The sequence below is a fragment of the Tamandua tetradactyla genome, chromosome 9 (assembly GCF_023851605.1).
Source record: "Tamandua tetradactyla isolate mTamTet1 chromosome 9, mTamTet1.pri, whole genome shotgun sequence".
Taxonomy (NCBI): Eukaryota; Metazoa; Chordata; class Mammalia; order Pilosa; family Myrmecophagidae; genus Tamandua; species Tamandua tetradactyla.
The window spans coordinates 111590697-111608790 of record NC_135335.1 but is presented as its reverse complement, the minus strand read 5'-3'; the positions used below and the strand labels follow the sequence as shown (position 1 = coordinate 111608790).

General features: G+C 38.3%; 1 protein-coding gene across 4 annotated transcripts in view; it reads right to left on the bottom strand.

Annotated features, from left to right (window-relative positions):
• Positions 1 to 10493, bottom strand: part of RNF180 (ring finger protein 180) — a 337143-nt gene extending 326650 nt beyond the window's left edge. The window contains exon 1 of one of the 4 annotated variants that reach the window (XM_077117280.1): positions 10377 to 10493. The gene's annotated coding sequence lies outside the window, so the exon portion shown is untranslated. Of the gene's footprint in view, positions 1 to 10102; positions 10235 to 10376 lie in introns of those variants that run through there. The other 3 variants (XM_077117281.1, XM_077117289.1, XM_077117286.1) reach the window with 3 other exon arrangements.
• Between the last annotated feature and the right edge of the window lie 7601 nt (positions 10494 to 18094).

The window sequence follows — 18094 nt, the reverse complement described above, 5'->3', positions numbered from 1 at the left end:
AACTACTGATACATTTGATATAATTTAAAATATTGATAAATTTTTTACTTCAATACAAGGAAAAACAACCAAAATTCAAAAACCCCAAGATTGGAAAAGAAAAATTAAAATTCAGCTTAAGGCAGCTTATTTCGAAACCATAACAGTTTATTCGAACACCATAATTACATGGAACCTTGAAGAGGCCTGAGATCTTGTCGGTTTGTCCAGGGTAGTGTGATGCCCCAATACATCCAAGAGTAATTTGGACAGAAAATAAAAAAGTATTTGCAAAGTTCCCTTAGGGGGCTGGGAAGAAAGGAGGAAATGTTCCAACTCACCCATCTGGGGAATTCCTAATATTCTCGTAAGCAATGGGGAAAAACAATTTAATAGGCTAAGCCCTTGATCTTTGGGGTTCACCCCTATGAAACTTCTTCCTGCAAAGGAGAAGCTAAGCCTACTTACAATTATGCCTAAGAGTCACCTCAAGAGAACCTCTTCTGTGGCCCAGATGTGGCCTCTCCCTCTAAGCCAGCTCAGTAGGTGAACTCCTACCCTTTCCCCCTAAGAGGGACTTAACTCCCCGTGGCATAAATCTTCCCAGCAATGGGGGACAGAACTCCTAGATCTATGGTATGAACAGTTGAATAAAAAAGTGATGATAAAAAAATAAATAAACAAGGGGTGCACGGGTAGTTCAGTGGGGTTAGAATGCACGCCTTTCGCGCAGGAGACCCAAATTCACTTCCCGGACCATGCACCCAACCAAATAAATAAATAAATAAACAAATAAATAAGGGTGGTAATAAGGGATTAAAAAAAAATTGGGTAGATTGAAATACTAGTGGTTAATGAGAGGGTGGTATAAGGAGTATGGGATGTTTGAGTTTTTTCTTTTTATTTCCTTTTCTGGAGTGATGCAAATGTTCTAAAAATGATCATGGTAATGAATATACAACTATATGACGATATTATGAGTCACTGATTGCATACTTTGGATGGACTGCATGTATGTGAAGATATTTCAATAAAAATATATATTTTTTAATTTAACCAAAAGGGTTAGTTAACATAAAATAGAAGAAGTCATCATACTGAGGTGCCTAGCCTTGGCCAATCCCTGACTGACAAACCCAAGTAACATGATGGAAACTTGGGAGAGGCAACCTTTTCATTAATTCCTGAGGTGAACAAGGAAGTAGGGCTTTAACACCAGCCAATCAGAAACCACACCTTAGAGGGAGGCTTTCCACCCATACAGCTCAAGTAATGTAGCTTAGATATTCAATTAGAATATTTTTCTCACTTGCTTCTGTTTGCACCATAAAAATTCCCCCCTTCTGCTCCTCTGGGGAGATCCTTAGCATTTTTGGTTTGGTGCTGCCAACTTTGCAAATATTCTGCTGCACAAATACATTTTAACAAAGTTTTTAATTGCCTCAGTTTTATCTTTTACAATTTAACACAGAAAAATTAGCAAAGAATGTAAAAGTGCAATTCTCGGAAAAGGAAACCCATGGTGATAACCATGAAAGTGTTCAACCTTACCAGAAGTCAGGAAAATGAAAATTAGAGCAAAATACTATTTCACAACCCATCTCACTACAAAAAAAATTTAAAGTCTGACAATATCAAATGTATAAAGATACTGTGGGACAACAGTATAAATCTTATAGACTCTAGGAGATGTAACTAGGCACAAGCATTTCAGAAAGCAATTTGGCAAAATCTGGTAAAATAAGAACATATTTGTGAATTCACAGTTCTACTGCTAGGTTTGTATGTGTTTAAGGGGACATTTAAAATATAAAAAAGTTCACTTTAGCAACATCTTGTAGTAGCAGAAAAAAATTGCTAACAACATAAATGTTCATCAATGGATTTGATAAATAAATTTTTATACATTCATACAATGGAATATCACATAGCAATAAAAGCTAATAAACTATAAAGCTACATGTATCAATCTAAAAAAATTTTTAAATTACATTGAGCAAAGAAGGAAGACTGCAGAAAGACACTATCACAGAATAATACATACAACATAACACCAGTTATAAAAAGTTGAAAAGCATGTGAGACAATACTACATTTTGCATTATAAATACATTATAAAGCTAAGTGGTGGGAATATGGGTGCTCATTAAATTATTCTCTATATTGTCTGTATATTTGAAATATTTAGAATTGTAAAAACCTCTTAAAAATTATCTCTTAAGCAACATGAAAACCACACATTCATGTCTGATATCATAACATTTCTCAACGTGAAAAAAATCTAAAACATTTATTTTGCTTTGAAGAATACCTAAAGCAACATTAGATTTCCAGTTGGGCATTAATTCTTAAAGACTACTACATACATATTTGGGGGTAAAAGGCAATAGCCATAATCTTTCGGTCAAAACAAATACCTGTGCTACCACCTTTCCCTGATTGTGTATATCAAACACCAAAAGGTTTTTAAAGGACAGCTATTCATGCCTCTAAACCTGCTTGAATTACAGTGACTGCATCGAGAACCACATGAACACTGAAAACAACTGATCTATGAAAATGGCACAAAGAGAAAAATAAGTAACCCTTGATTCAGACAAAACATCGTTAGAATAGTGAAGGAACAGTTTGTTAGCAGCCATTTGTACAGTTCTGTGTATTTCTCATGTGAATTGTACAGCAAAAGATAAAGGATGAAAAAATAAATAAATGTAGCACTGAAAAGAAATATTTAACAATACCACACCAACTGTATCAGTTAGGGTTCTCTAGAGAAAAAGAATCAACAGGGAACACTCGCAAATATAAAATTTACAAAAGTGTCTCACATGACCACGGGAACAGAGTCCAAAATCCGCAGAGCAGGCTGTGAAGCCGACGACTCTGATGGAGGGTCTGGACGAACTCCACAGGAGAGACTCACCAGCCAAAGCAGGAAGAGCCCGTCTCCTCTGAAACCTCCTTAAAAGGCTTCCCGTGATTAGATTAAGCATCACTTATTGCAGAAGACACTGTCCTTGACTGATTACAAATGGAATCAACTGTGGATACAGCTGACATGATCATGATTTAATTCTATGAAATGTCCTCATCGCAACAGACAGGCCAGCACTTGCACAATCAGACAAACATGTACCACCACATGGCCATGTTGACACATGAACCTGACCATGACACCAATTAATACCAAAAATAGGAACTAATTCATATGAAATGCATCAATCAATAAAATAAAGTTTTCTTAGACGTTAATAACTGAATTAGACTAGAGAAAAACAGGTGCACCTTTTATGAAATAAAGGCAGCACAAAAAGGTGTGCACACTCAAACTCTTCAAAAACATCAAAGTGGAGGGAAAACTACCTAATTCATTTTACAAAGCCAACATCACCCTCATACCAAAACCAGGCAAAGATATTACAAAAAAAGAAAACTACAGACCAATCTCTCTAATGAATATAGATGCAAAAATCCTCAATAAAATTCTAGCAAATCGTATCCAACAACACATTAAAAGAATTATACATCATGACCAAGTAGGATTCATCCCAGGTATGCAAGGATGGTTCAACATAAGAAAATCAATTAATGTAATACACCATATCAACAAATCAAAGCAGAACAATCACATGATCATCTCAATTGATGCAGAGAAGGCATTTGACAAGATTCAACATCCTTTCCTGCTGAAAACACTTCAAAAGATAGGAATACAAGGGAACTTCCTTAAAATGATAGAGGGAATATATGAAAAACCCACAGCTAATATCATCCTCAATGGGGAAAAATTGAAAACTTTCCCCCTAAGGTCAGGAACAAGACAAGGATGTACACTATCACCACTATTATTCAACATTGTGTTGGAGGTTCTAGCCAGAGCAATTAGACAAGAAAAAGAAATACAAGGCATCAAAATTGGAAAGGAAGAAGTAAAACTATCACTGTTTGCAGATGATAAGATACTATACGTCGAAAACCCGGAAAAATCCACAACAAAACTACTAGAGCTAATAAAAGAGTACAGCAAAGTAGCAGGTTACAAGATCAACATTCAAAAATCTGTAGCTTTTCTATACACTAGTAATGAACAAGCCGAGGTGGAAATCAAGAAACGAATCCCATTTACAACTGCAACTAAAAGAATAAAATACCTAGGAATAAATTTAACTAAAGAGACAAAAAACCTATATAAAGAAAACTACAAAAAACTGCTAAAACAAATCACAGAAGACCTAAATAGATGGAAGGGCATACCGTGTTCATGAATTGGAAGACTAAATATAGTTAAGATGTCAATCCTACCTAAATTGATCTACAGATTCAATGCAATACCAATCAAAATCTCAACAACTTATTTTTCAGAAATAGAAAAACCAATAAGCAAATTTATCTGGAAGGGCAGGGTGCCCCGAATTGCAAAAAACATCTTGAGGAAAAAAAACGAAGCTGGAGGTCTCGCGATGCCGGACTTTAAGGCATATTATGAAGCCACAGTGGTCAAAACAGCATGGTATTGGCATAAAGATAGATATATCGACCAATGGAATCAAATAGAGTGCTCAGATATAGACCCTCTCATCTATGGACATTTGATCTTTGATAAGGCAGTCAAACCAACTCACCTGGGACAGAACAGTCTCTTCAATAAATGGTGCCTAGAGAACTGGATATCCATATGCAAAAGAATGAAAGAAGACCCATATCTCACACCCTATACAAAAGTTAATTCAAAATGGATCAAAGATCTAAACATTAGGTCTAAGACCATAAAACAGTTAGAGGAAAATGTAGGGAGATATCTTACGAAACTTATAATTGAAGGTGGTTTTATGGACCTTAAACCTAAAGCAAGAGCACTGAAGAAGGAAATAAATAAATGGGAACTCCTCAAAATTAAACACTTTTGTGCATCAAAGAACTTCATCAAGAAAGTAGAAAGACAGCCTACACAATGGGAGATAATATTTGGAAATGACATATCAGATAAAGGTCTAGTATCCAGAATTTATAAAGAGGTTGTTCAACTCAACAACAAAAAGACAGCCAACCCAATTACAAAATGGGAAAAAGACTTGAACAGACACCTACCAGAAGAGGAAATACAAATGGCCAAAAGGCACATGAAGAGTTGCTCAATGTCCCTGGCCATTAGAGAAATGCAAATCAAAACCAAAACCACAATGAGATATCATCTCATACCCACCAGAATGGCCATTATCAACAAAACAGAAAATGACAAGTGCTGGAGAGGATGCGGAGAAAGAGGCACACTTATCCACTGTTGGTGGGAATGTCAAATAGTGCAACCACTGTGGAAGGCAGTTTGGTGGTTCCTCAAAAAGCTGAATATAGAATTGCCATACGACCCAGCAATGGTATTGAGTAATATCTACTCAAAGGATTTAAGGGCAAAGACACAAACGGACATTTGCACACCAATGTTTATAGCAGCGTTATTTACAATTGCAAAGAGATGGAAACAGCCAAAATGTCCATCAACAGAAGAATGGCTAAACAAACTGTGGTATATACATACGATGGAATATTATGCAGCTTTAAGACAGGATAAACTTATGAAGCATGTAATAACATGGATGGACCTAGAGAACATTATGCTGAGTGAGTCCAGCCAAAAACTAAAGGACAAATACTGTATGGTCCCACTGATGTGAACGGACATTCGAGAATAAACTTGGAATATGTCATTGGTAACAGAGTCCAGCAGGAGGTAGAAACAGGGTAAGATAATGGGTAATGGGAGCTGAAGAGATACAGACTGTGCAACAGGACTAGATACAAAAACTCAAAAATGGACAGCACAATAATACCTAATTGTAAAGTAATCATGTTAAAACACTGAATGAAGCTGCATCTGAGCTACAAAACAAAAAGAAAAAAAGATTTCATTAATAATTTAAAACCATTCTCTAAAGAAGAAACTTAACCATAATTGTATCTAATTTGTGTTTTATAATAAAGGTTAGTAATGCTTTCAAAAAAAAAAAAAAAAGGTGTGCACAAACTGTAATCCCAACATTCTTCAGATGGCATGATTAAGCTGCTGAATATTTTTCACTCTCCACTTCTTTACCTTGCTCTAATTCTCAGGAGGCTGAATTTTGGGTTAAACAATAGGGCCCCCATGTCTTCTGGCTTCTAGTTTAGTTCACCAAATGGAAGCGTCACCAGAAAATCTGAAGGCTGGAAGACTTGAGGCCAGGGTATTTATTCCACCAGCTCCCTCCCTGCCAGATCACAAAAGATTAGTTGTATCTCTCTTAAAGGCACATTCTCAAATCAGGCAGCCTTCTCCACACAACTGCCCTCTCTGGGTTTCATTAACAGTTCCCCTTATCTTGCTCTTTCAGAACCAGAAGTACTAATGGCTCCCATCAGCTGCAAGCTCTGGGGTGCTTTACCATCTATTCTTAGTTTCTCTTAACCCAAGGACAATTTTGTAAATTAAACTCTCCTTAATTACTCCAATTAGAGCATGTCATCTGTTTTCCTACCAAAATGACTGACATCATTATGACACCTAAAGGAATCTTACTTGAGTTTCTGAGCAAGAGATATCCTCTGTAGATCTAACTTTATAAGCTGATATGTCCACTATCCACTTAGATTCCAGGTGCACACTATGACTCAGAAAAAAAAAAATCTACATGGAAAACAAGCCCAAGGTCAAAATAAATGAAATAACCAAGAACAAAGAAATAACCAGAACAATATAGCAAACTAAGTACAAAAGCTACAGAGTCAGGAAGGCTTTGTGACGGAAATGGCATTCCAACCTTGTCTTACTGGATAGATAGAATTTATACAGCATTGCTCAGATAGAGAAGAGGGGAATGGGCAATACGCATCTTGAACAAGGAAAATAATATAAGCAAAAGCATAAAAGTGCAAAAGGGTATTGTAGTTTAGTGAACAAGTATAATTCTTGACCAGAAGAGAGAACATTTTATTTCTGACTCTACAGCTTCAACTAGTTTTAAATTAGACAGGTGCAACTATACACTTGTCAGTTTAATGGTCTGCATCTCAAAATCTGAAGTTACCATTTATTCTCAGTTAAAAGACAGATTTGGCCACCAAATAATGGAAATTTTTCCATTTGAATGTCTAATGTATAGCATTTCTTCTTTTTATATGCCCTGATTATACATTTATTAGACAGTGGAATGGAGTATATTTGTAGCCACTGTATGATCCCTTGTTCTCAGCTACACCCTACACAGAAAATCCCCAATGATATTTCTTATTGCTCTTTCAGAGAATGAATTAACATGTTAATCATAAAATACCTTCATAATAGAGATCTGGGGGGGCTAGAACATGTATCTCCTTAAATGCTAATATAGTTACGTCTTCTGGCGTTTATAACATGATATATAATATGTAAAATAAATTTATAAAATCTTCAAACACCACAGAAATAAATGAAGAAAATTAACATCAGTGATAATTAATGTGATCCAGAAAATCTGTTGCACACACAAGCTGCTATTATTTTTTAAAGAATAATTGCATGTTTTGATGAGGCCATTTTGGCCCAGCTATAGTACACAGAATAGCTTTCTCAAAACATAAAACATGTAGCCAAATTACACAATTATAAATTATTACAAAGATTTACATTTGCATTTAAGTGAAGTCCACATATGAAAAACAACTGCCAACGTAATACTGCTTAGTAATATTCATGATCTACTTAACGTACTCTGTTTAACGTATATGTGAAATATGTGATTCCCAAGAAGTCAATGTGATGAAAAGAGGTAACTGATAGGTTACAATACAAATTACTAGTACCAAAAGTTTAATATGAACATGTGCACATCAATGTAGAAACCTCAGCCTACAAGTAAGCAGACTGGTTTCAGGGTAGTCACTCTGGGAAGGGTACAAACTTTTTCCAATAATGTTGCCATTACTGTGAACTACTCTTAAAGTAGTCTTTTGAAATGGCCTTCACCGTCTTCAGGATAATCTTAAATATCCATAATGCTGGTGAACTTGAAGGTAAACTGAGTTTTGCAACCATGCAGTAATCATTCTGCCAAGGTTAGCAAATAAAAGTTGGGTTATACGGCTCTCAATCTAAAGGAGAAAGTAATATTTTATGTTGATTGTAAACTGATGAGAAATTTCAAAAGGAATCAAAACAACTGTGAGCAGGAGCAGCACAACTGTGGTTAAGTTTTTAGCCTCTTAAGGTGACTACTAGGAATGACCATTCTCTTAAAAAAAATAAATGATAGCATGTCGAAGAGGAGAAAATATTTCACAACTATAAAATCGCACTTTGAAATTAAAGTAGCTTTCTTCCTTGGTGTTCAGAATATTTTCCAGACATTACTCCATTAATTCTCCAAATATCTTTCTGAGGGAAAAGACAGATTATCATTTTTTTTCAGACAATCAAGTGGAGGTAGTATAAGGAAAAGAGAATTGTTTTTATACCATGAGTTAACAAAGTCTAGGCATGCAGTCGCCTAAAATTTGTGCTATGTAATTAGCACAGTTTAAGTGAAGTTGTTTAGTTTTGTGCTCTCTAATAAAAAGGCACTCTATAAGTAAAAAGTACTATTATTTAAATAGGCATGTCATAAGTATTACAGAGATCTATCAAAATGATTAGTAATTCATTGCATGCTCTCTTGGAAGAATTCCTGCTTGTTGCATGAGAATTACTTATTAAAGAGGGTGGTCTCTGTCCTCTGATAACTCACTGGGGTCCTAGTTAAGTCTATCTTGACAAGAAAAAGTGAAAAATTTTTTTTTTTTAAAAAAGGGTGGGCCATGGCGGCTCAGCAGGCAGAGTTCTCGCCTACCATTCTGAAAACCCAGGTTTGATTCCCGGTGCCGGCCCATGAAAATAAAAAATTCTTCTTTAAATTTTAGAAGGAAAAATCCCCACTTAGAAAAAACAAATATACAAATGAAAGAGGGGAGGAAAAATGGAGCAATAAAAGATCTATTGGCAAAACCATTCAGGAGCAAATCTTAGGGAGACTGGTAACTGGAGCCTTAAGAGCACAGACACATTACATACACAATAAGAGCACAGACACATTACATACACAATAACAAGTCAATTTTCAGTGAAATAATTAAAATAACTATTCTCCTGAAATTTCAATTCTTTTGTACGAGAAAGGAAAACTTGCTCAATACTCAGGGATACCTAGGAGCTCACCTCCTTCATTCTACTTATTCATTAAACAAACACTTAAGAAATTAAAGTTCCTGCTATGATAATCATCAAATATCTTTGAGCTCCCAGTGGCACATTTATATAGAAAATGAAAAAATTTAACAGATGAAAGAAAAAGGAATTACTCCTGAGTCTCGAATGATTGTATTCAATAACTGAAACGATTCTGCTCTTTTAAGTACCACTTTAGGGACAGTATTCCAGGATTCTATTTTTTTTAAAAGATTTTTTAATAATTAATGAGTAAATAAAACTATAAACAGTATCAGAATGGCAGTCTTTGAGCTCTAAATTTTATTTAAGGCTCAGTGACTAACTGGACTGAGAGCAACTCTCAGACAAGTTCTAATCATAGCTCCTACAAGACACTGACTACTTACTTTAACATAATCACTTCTTCTTGTGGGTGTCTCAGCTGTCTGATCTATAAAATAAGGTCATTTAATAGTAAGGTACCCCATAATGCTCCTTTGAAGCTAAGTAATGAAAGCTCTTACCCAATGCACTTAAAAACTATTAAATGTTATGCAAACATTGAGCATGAACTGTTAAGGAGCACCACAATATATCCATGCCAGTGCACTATCCCTGTTCACCCAAAAAAGACCCTCTCCCCACCTCCTCCTAGAAGCGTTTCAGAGCCTATTTATGAGCTCGACCTGGCAGAAAGTCTGTCGACTCCGGATCCTAGGCTGCAACAAAAGCAGTCGAAAGGTCGATATTAAAACGAACCAGACAAAAGAAAGTGGATCTGTTCGGGGGAGCCGGCCGTGGAGGGGCCCGACTCTTTCCACAAGCTCTGAGACCGAGCAGGGCACAGCTGCTCCCCTCCAACCTCGGGAGCCCCGTTACCTCACCTTCCTCGTCCCGTCCCACCCCGCCCTCTCGGCCCCGCGCACACACCTCGCGATCCCCCTCCACGCCCCGGGCACCTCGGCGCTCGGCCTCACGGTTCCAGGCCCGGTGTCATTCCACCCGCTCCGCGAGCCTCAGGTGCGAAAGTTAAACCACCGCCACCGCACCTGAGGCCCCGCGGGACGGAGGCGGGGGCCCCAGTCGCCGCCCGGCCCCCCGGCGCGTCCTCGCGGGGGCGAGCGCGGGAGCCTGAGCCACGGCTGCCAGGTAGGGCCGGGCCCGGACCCGGCGGCCCTGGAGTCGCGCCGCCGCCGGGCCTTACCTGCGCTCGCGTCTCCGAGACTCCGGCTCCGCGCCCCCTCCCGTGCGCCCGCGGCGCCGGCCTGGAAGACTCGCGGCAGCTGTCGCGGTGGCGAGGCCGGTTCGGCGAGACGGGAAGCGACAGGAGCCAAACCCCGCGGAAAGCGCGCGCGCTGCGCGGACAGCCGCGACCCCGGCTTCGCGCCGTGGGCCCTGCTCCGCCACCTCTGCGGGTTCCGACCCGAGCCCCACGTGGGCGGTACCTCGCGCTGACCCTACGCAGGCCCACGAGTGGGGCGGGTCGAGACGCAACCGTGGGAACTTTTTCTCTCGACTCTCTCCTTAGCAGAGCAACTGAAGGTGTCCTCTCTGCGCTTTCAGTCTCCGGACCCACCTGCGGGTCTATTCTAGAGATGCCTCCCTGTACGCCCCTTACAAGGTGACTTCGCCGACCGGGTTTAGTTTTCACTTCCGATACCTCTGTCCTTACTGCTTATCTCTGGGGCCTTAAGTTCCACCTCCGCACACCCAGTATTAACCATTGCAGGGCAGTGACTCCACTCTTGATACAGAACTGAAGGTTAGCCGGAGGCGCTTTATTCGGGGAGCAAGGGAGCCTCCTAGAATAAATGTTTTCTCAAAGCATCATAAATTCCTGAATGCAGGAATGAATGTTTTTCTCCTAAGATAAGGAAAGAGACAAGGATATCAGCTCTTGCCACTGCTATTCAACGCTGTACTGAAGGACCCAGCCAAGGTGATGGGCAAAGAAACGTGACTTACCAAACCGTGGTTAGAGCAAAGAGAAGGAAGAGAATTATCAAAGAAGACCAGGATAACAGTTCTCAGGACTGAGGGAAAAAAGAAATCATTTATAAAGATTCGGAAATTAGAATGACATTGGACTTCTAAACAGAAACAAAAAACATAATTTCTGTGGGAAAATGATTTCCAATCTAGAAATTAATGCCTAGTCAAATCAACAAAGTATGAGGTCAAAATAAAGGCATTTTCAGAAATGCAAAGTTTAAATTTTTTTTTTCCTGCACGTTTTAGTTTCCTAGGCTGCTCCACAAAAATACCATGGAATAGGTTACCTTAAACAATGGTAATTTGTTAGCTTACAGTTTGGAGTCAAGAAACTGTTCAAGGGACCATCAAGGCAATGCTTTCTTCCCAAAGATGGGCTACCAGCAATCCTTGGCTCCTCTGCCACTTAGCAAGGGACATGGCCAAGTGCTATCCTCTCCCTTCTTTTCTAGGTTTCATTGAGTTCTCACTTCCAGTGGCATGTTCTCTCTCTCAAAATGTATGTGTATGCATATATATATATTTGATTCCAGTAATAGGAATAAGGACCATCCCAAATAAGGTGGGCCACAACTTACTTGGGGTGGCCTCATCAAAGGTCCTATTTGCAATGAGTTTTATACCCACAGGAGTGGATTAACTTTAACATACAGCTTCAAGCTACCACACACCCTTTCTCAGGAAGCTATTGAAGGACATGCTTCATGATAATGAAGAGATGAGGCAGGGGATCTGAAGGAAGAGAGAGGTGAAGGATACACCCAAGATGTTGTGATTGGCAAAATGGCCCCTGATAGATATCCACCCCCCTATTCACTGAAACCTGTTAATATGTTACATTACATGGCAGATGTAATTAATGAAGGTTTCAGACCTTGAAATAGGAAAACTTTCCTAACCTGGATTTTCCAGGTAGGATCAACCTAGCTAGCTACATGAGTGGACTGCCCATCTGTTTCTCTTTTAGGAACGTCATGACCAATTATCCACTGCCATAGGTCTCTGTGAATCAGCCTTTTCTGATTACTGCTTTGATTCTGCTGTCCTTTCTGTTAGAATGGCCACCTTGTCTTTAGTGCACCACTTGTTTCCTGGGATCCAGTTGTCCCCATTGCACTTAAAAATCAATTCAGTGGCAAAAGTTCCCACTGTAATTTCTTACCTACAGAGAAGAGTGACCACAGATCTTTTGAAAGATACTGGAACTCCCTTCATAAATTCATTTCTGACAGTCATGGTGAAGACATGGCCTCTGTACCCTTCTGGGGTGGGTGACAAGTTACTTGATAAATCCACTCTAACATTCCAATTTCTCTAAACTTTTGGATACCGTCATCGCCATTATACCAGGGCAATTCTGGCATTTCAGCTTCATTTATGGTAGGCCACTCTTTGATCCATAGTTCAGCTAGCCAACTGAACAAACGTTTTGAGCCCTTTCTAACCCCTTGAGCCACAATACTGGATCCAGAATCTCTTCTCAGTGTGCTCATCTCAATACATTCAGCCTAATCCAACTTTATATTCCTTCCACAATCAGCTCACATCCTTAATATCCATTTCCGCACGTATTTCCCAGATTTCTGTCTGTATAAATTGGAAAAATCATACAATTCTTTTGGAGTGTAGTACACCTCCTTGTAAGTCACAGTTTATACCTCACCCTTTAGATCCTGCTGGGACTTGAGTCTAGAGTCTAGTTTTAGGTCTAGAAGTATAGGAAGGGTGTTGAGAGTAGGTCCTGAAGACAATTAGCTATGCCGCATAAGGCAATCACTTCAGGGAGGCCATTACAGTTTTTTTACTCAAAACAGGGTTAACCTCCTCAGGCAGGGTGAAGGGCAGCTTCTACTGGCAAAGAAGACCTGGCAGAATCTAGGAGTTAGATGCCGCTAGCTTCATTGTGACCTACCCATAAATCCTCATTCTAATTTTTAAGATTCCACTTCTTCCCAGTGAATGCTATCACTTTAACAGGAGATATCCTGAGAAACTGGGGATTCTATTTGCGAATTCAGTCACTGGCAGGATTAGATTCCGGATTTGGATTTCAACTATCTCAGCCCTGTGGCTACAGGAGATAAAGGTTGCTTTCAGAGCAGACGTAGAAGCTTTTCAGTCTATGCAGTGCTTGAGCTGCTAATGAAAACCTGTTCTTATCCTTTTCTTTCCCTTATTTTCTCCAGTGGAGTTAGAGCAATCAATACTTTCATTATATACCTTACTTTGGCTAAGATGTTCTCAAGTATCAAATACATGGTAACCTGTAACTTTGCCTTTTATAAGGAGAATCCTTGCCTTGCCTTGATTAGGAGAATCCAATGGTGATATTTTTCATTTCTCTATTGCCATATCACGCCATGTACTATGTGTTCTCTTTACTACTGTAAATAGGATCTTTAAGTGTCTTTAAATCTAATCAGATTAGAGACCCAATCCCAACACCAACTAAGAAAACTCATCTACTAGAGAAATAAGTGTACTAGCATATATTTATGAATATATTTTGTCTGTGTCAGAGATTTAAATCCAAAATCTCTTTGGACAGGACAGGCCTGCTGGCTGGAAACTCTCAGGCGGGAGGAGTTGATGCCACAGTCTTGAGGCATAATTTCTTTTTGTCCAGGGAAACTTGTGTCTTGCTTTTAATGCTTTTCAACTGACTGCATGAGGTCCAATCTGTTGAAAGGCCTAACCAAAGTGACACATAAAACTAACCATCAAAATATGTAAATATTTACTAATATTATCTCTCATCTCATCAGATATAATGGCAAGCTGAATATGTAGTCAACCCAGAGTGCCTGTATCAATAGTCTGAATTACCTAGTAGCTGAATTTATAACCTCTGGCTTCAGTTGTAACTTCCAGTCATGACTGAATTAAATAATATAGGAATTATCGTTTTTTCTCACAAACCCAACATTGTGTGCCACAACTAATGCCTTTTGAAGCCCCAGCAGTACATTTAGGTGATTTGGAAACAGCAGCCATGTGGAGATAAAAGGCTTAAGATATGGCATCGCTTGCACACAGACAATATTTAAAGATGTGAGATCACTAAGGGAAAATTGAGTCTCCTTAGAAAAGTTTAGATTGAACAGGCAAGGAAGAAAAGCTAAAGAAGTTCATGTGAGAAGGTTAGGAAAATAACCATGAGAGTAACATGGTGTAGAAAGCAAAGGCATGAGATTATGAAGAACAAGTGCATCAAGTCAAATGAAGCGAAGAGGCCTTTAAGAAGGTTGAAGCAAGGCGACTGGGTTTGTTAACTAATGCAGCAGCATGGAACAAACTCCCAGGTGTGGGCTCTGGAACTCAGTGCTTTGACTCGAATTCCAACTCTACCATACAAAAGTGTAACCTTAGGACAAGTTTCTGAATCTGTCTGTGCCTTGGTTTCTTCATAATAGTAACTCTGTAGAGTTATTTTGAGGTTTTAAGTTTTTCCATGTCAAGTGGTTTTAATGAGTTTATCCATAATTAAAATGATGTCTGTTACATAGTGAACACTCAAATATTAGCTGTTAGTGTTGGTATAATTGGCAGCCTTTAAGAAGACATTTCTATGAAGTCGCACGTTAGTTAGGGCTCATTTCAGTGAATGACGGACTCCTACCTCAAGTTGACCCAAGAAAACTAAGATTGTCATTAGTTCATAGGAATATGTCCATGAGAGCTTCAGACGTGTTTGGATCTAAGTGATCAAATGGCAGTATGTCTCCACCTTTTGGCCCTAATTTTCTCTCTGTTCACTGCTTTTTCATGCAGGATCCCTCCCTGTAGTGGCAAGGTTGTCAACCAGCAGCTTTAGGCTTCATTACATCTAGTTAAGCAACTTCAATGGAAAAATAATGTTTCTTCTCAATAATTCCAGCAAAATTATTGGAATTAAGTTTCAGTGCACAGACTTGGATTCCATGCCCATTCTCTTCAATTACTGTGACTAGAGGGAGAGAATTAGCAGATTGACCATTTGAGTATCTTTTGCCCATTTATAAAACTAGTGTGTGTCAGAGAGAACCAGTACCCCAATCAGACCACATAGGTAGAAAGTGTGAGAGGTGTAGTTCCTCAAAGGAATATCGGGGCCAGGTTTTCAGAAGAGGTGGGAATGGATACAAGGCAGACAAAAATAGAAGATGGCCACTGTAAGTGAGGAGTGTGTACTTAATTTGAGCCCCAAATTAAAAATTACCGAACACCAGAGAAAGTCCACCTGGGGCAGGAATGATGGCAGAAATTCGTATACAAGTTTTGAGACTTCCTTCCATAATATTCAGCCACCCAGGAAGAAAAAGAAAATATTTGGTATTGTCTACATGAGGTTCAGGATTGAGGAAGTGGGAATGGCCAAAGAAATGAATTCCTGGTAAAAGTGCTGCTGAAATGGCAATCAGTGGGGCCCAGGTTAGGCTGGGAAGCAATAAGGAAGATACTGACAAGTTATCGCTTTTTATCTGGATGTTCCTGCCATAGAAAAGCTATGAAGCCAGGGCTAAAATTATTGAGGAGGGTCATTATAAATAAATAAAATAAATAAAATTATTGAGGAAGCCGGTGATAAAATTATTGAAGAAGATTAGGAAAGGCCACAGGAGAAGGTAATTTATTTTCACTTTTAACTCTTTTCACTATGTAAGTGAGATTAAATGGGCATATTCCAAATTGAATTGAAGTAAAATGAAATTTTTGAAGGGTCTGATTTTTTATTTGCGATTAACCTATATTTGCTAATTTTTTGTTTATTGCTATTGGGATGGAATGTAATTCCACTCGAAACACTGTAGTAACAGGAAATCATAAGGAATTAATATTATTAAGACTAATATCAATTAAGTATATACTAAATAGAAAATATATAATAAGCATATTAATAAAAAGCCAAGCCAGAATTTGTTATCAGGTATCATCATTTCCCAATCCTTAAAACACATAAGTGAAAAACCTTCTTTCAAATCACAATGGAATCATTTAAATATGTGAGTTTTTCTTAGCAACTCTTTTACAATTTAGGTGGATGCTACAATAATCATGAGGTTAATATAAATTTCCTAACCTATTTTTAAAGGATGCACATTTTTAACACTAACTTTTCATGTAAATAGTACTTCCCAAATTATTGAAGTACATCTCAAATTTGAGTCTGCTACTCCTGACCTGTTATTTTTTCTAAATTAATAATTCAAAGCAGTCTTGTATAACCAATTCATTTATCTGACACTGAGAACATTACTAGTTTAAAGAGGACACATATCCCTTCCATCTGCAAATGTTGTTATGGGAAGCTGCAAATATTGGCTGCTTGGTTTCAGAATTAAATGGAATTGATTTGTAGAAGCAGTTTTCATCAGTGGGTCCGAAGGAACAAGAAGAAAGCCAGAATGTAATGTTGTGATTTATATGTGCTATCTTTCCAAAGTCATCTAAGCAAATAACCTCTTAAATAGTGTGACATTTCTCACTGTAGCTAATTCTCCGGCAATGGAGTCTGAATCTGTCAGACGGCCTATTCCTTTTCCTGCCAAATGTTGAACTTAGAGTAGACCCTAATATTTAAAAGTTTAGTGCTTTGGACATCATGAAAATGAAAGTCACAATTTTACCAAAAAAAGCAGCATTCGCCCCGTGCATGTTATTTCACATTTCTCTCTGTCACATCTCTTTTAATGTGTGCCACTCTTCTGTCCTTTACTGCTATTAACAATTGGTTAATAGTTGAAATCAATAAGAAATCTATATTGCAGATGTTTGGTTAATATTTGAAAGACCAACAAAAATGGTTAAACATAACATTGATCAACATCAGAGGTGTCATGATTAATACATGGATATTTGATGATGATTTTTCATTGATGGTGTCAGTACTGTTAAAAGCATACAGATTGGCTAAAAGGATTGGATAGTTATCTCCACACTTGGGTGAACAGGTAATAAGATTGTAATAATTCCAGGAGCCTATGCTGTTGAGAGGGCCTGTCCCTAGAACTAAATACTCCATCAGGTCCTGTGTCTTAACATTTTTGGAGGCATCTATTGTTTGATCTTACCAGAAGATTGGGAGAATCCTGCAGCCAGAATATTATTGCATCTACTTTGAATGAATCTTTATTACAAAGTACTTATCAGGGTGGAAGGACAGTGAACAGGGACATCACTGAGTTTGCAGAATAGTTTTTTCTTTGTTTTTGGTTTTGCCTACTGCTTTTTAATATTTGTAGCTGTAGCAGATTTTGGTCTGAATCTTAGTTTCATTGTAATAATCCATTTGTAGCAAAACTTTGGGGTAAGAGAGAACTATAGTCCTCATATATCTCCTTTGAACCAGGCCACTGCTATTTCCCAAAAAAAAAAAAAAGTGTAATAATTATGAATAATCATATTGGTTTAGGTCAGTTGTCAACATCTGGCTTATTATCTTTCTCATCAAAGTGCTTATTTATCAATGCTCAGGATTATAAACTAGCTCTCAAATTAAAATATGAAATCTAGCAGTTATTTTATGTTAGAGTAGGCAAATGTTTAGCATTAAAGAATCTTTAATCAATTATTTGATTATTATTTTTACTCATTGATTTGAAGACTTTTTACCAAATAAGGTCATCCTAAATAATTCCCTAGAGATTGAGCTTTGATTTCTGAATGGTGTCAGAATTGGGATTCAGTCTTTTAGAAATCTGACTGCTAACGAGTTTCTGGTTTCAAATTAATTTTTGCAAATGTTCTCATAATTACAGACAGTGAGTACAAAGAAGACAGTACTCTTCTTGTTCCAGTGTTCTATGGGTCTGTGATCATAGCATGTGGAGTGAAGGTAGAGTCAGAACTAGGTTGTGGATAACTAAAAGGTAGGGGAGCCAGGGGCAGCAGTTCCAGCAGACCAGGGGTGTTTCACAGATAGCTTTGTCAGAGTGTCATATTCCAGCCATT